Source organism: Penaeus monodon, chromosome 12 (assembly GCF_015228065.2).
Source record: "Penaeus monodon isolate SGIC_2016 chromosome 12, NSTDA_Pmon_1, whole genome shotgun sequence".
NCBI lineage: Eukaryota > Metazoa > Arthropoda > Malacostraca > Decapoda > Penaeidae > Penaeus > Penaeus monodon.
In genome coordinates this window covers 15,869,041-15,871,209 of record NC_051397.1, presented here as the reverse complement: position 1 = coordinate 15,871,209, position 2,169 = coordinate 15,869,041, and positions in this window count along the sequence as shown.

Sequence of the window (2,169 nt, the reverse complement as noted above, 5' to 3'; positions counted from 1 at the left end):
CCTCTTCTGGTTTGTGTGTCTCTTCCGTTACATTTCCTGGCTTGTGTGATTTTTTCTTTTTTTTACTCCTTCTTCTTCCACTCCCTTTCCCCTACTCTTAGCTTGATTCTGTTCCTTTTACCTCAGTCTATCCCTTCCTTAACCTAAATCCTGCCCTTATCCTGGCCACGGGAAAGTATGAAGATCCTAGAGGGCATACGACATACGGATCGGCTGTCACTTCCCTTTCCTATGCCTTGCTCGTTTAGATGTTCACTCTGATCATTAGACTGACCTTTATTCATATTCAAAGTAATCATTTTATTTTTTAAGCTTTCCTATTTAGTTTTTATTTTGTTCGGCCTTTTACAAGTTATTATTATTTTTTTAACAGAATGCCGCTTTTATTTTTCATTTATTTGCTAAGCATGATTTTAGTTTTGCCGTTTTTATAATGCATTTTTATCTTACTTGCTTATTATATGGTTTCGTTATTTGGTATGCCAGTCGAAGCTTTGTTTTCCTGTTGTTTATTTGTTTTTCGAATCGTATGGTAAATTTCCTTTTTTTAGCTATTAAGCATTGATTTTATACCCAACATTATGTTCTGTGATATTTTTGGTTATTTTTATGATCTTAGAAGGCTGGCTACGAGTTTTATTTTGTGTAATGCTTTTGCCATAATTGTTTTTTTTAGTTAGTTTTATCTTTTCACTTTTATTATTTGTGATTTTTATAATTAAGTTTTACTACTTTATAATGTGTTTTATATTCCTTTCCAAACAAATTGTATTATAAGTATTTGTTTTTATCGAAACTTTGTTTCTCACCAATAAATGGAGTGTTAAGACGAACGTGCGTATGTGTCCCCCCCCTCCCTTAGATCTTACGGTGACATGGTGACGAACCTCAGGAAAGAAGGTTGTTTTTTTGTTGGGTGTGTTCTTTCAGTCATAATCAGCATGGAAGTCCCTCCACCACTCATCCACAGACATCCCTATCTTCCTTAAGGGCTTGCAAGGGTTTTTCTTTTCTTCCTTTGTGTTATACACATATATGTGTGTGTGAATATTTGTATATATATATATATATATATATATATATATATATATATATATATATATATATAATATATATATATATATATATAATCTCCAGTCGACTTCAGCCCGCGGTAGTCGGGGGGTGACACCGGTTGATGAGCGTATTTTTGGCATTGAGACGGAAGCATGCTTTTGGCTTCTTGTCTCTTATTGCTGTATACGCTCCTACGATGTATATAAAATCGATGTGAAAGAGGCGTTCTCGCCAAACTCGCATCTGTGGCGGGACGATTGCCCCCGGCGAGATATTTGCATTGTTCTGGGCGAATTCAATGCGGTATCCAGCTGTGATAGACAAGTCTGTCGGCTCCCATGGCTCGGGAGCTGATCCCAGCAGCGAGAATAGCCCCCTTTTCCGGACTTGCTAGGTCCCAGAAAATGAGGATCTCTGGCTCCTGGTACCAGCGCTCTAACCCGCATCGCTGGACTTGGTACAGCGATACGGGTACAGTGGCCAAGGAGATCGACCACATTCTCATTAGCACACGATGGAGGATCCTCCAGAACTGCAGAGTTTACCAGTACCAGAGTGCCGAGTTCTGTGGCACCGACCATAGGCTGGTTGTGGCTACCCTACGGGTCCACTTCAAAACTCCCCGTCCCTCCAGTGGCCACCCTAAGGTGTTTCACTTGGACAGACTAAGGGAAGGGGAGTGTGCCTGTGGGTTCGCCATGGCAGTCTCTGACCAATTCACAGAACCCAGCAACCTGACGGACCCAGTTGCTCTGTGGAAGTTCTTCAAGCGCATAACACTCGAAGCAGCTCAGGAGTCCATTGGCGTACGCCCAAGGACAAGGGAGAATTCCCTCTCCTGGAGACATTAGAGGCCACTGAAGCGTGTCGCAAGGGGTCGCTGAAGGGAATCAAGTCTTGCATCGTTCCATGGTGCGTAGGGCTCGGACACTGCTGAGAAGGGACAAGGAACAGTTCATCAGGAACCTTGCTAAGGAGGTCGAAGGCCATTTCTTGGTAAATGACCTTCGCCCCACCTACCAAGCCCTGAAAAAACTGAACCCTAAGCCCTCCTCACAGATGACTGCAATCTGATCAGCGGATGGACGGATCATCTCAGATACTGTTGGGGTT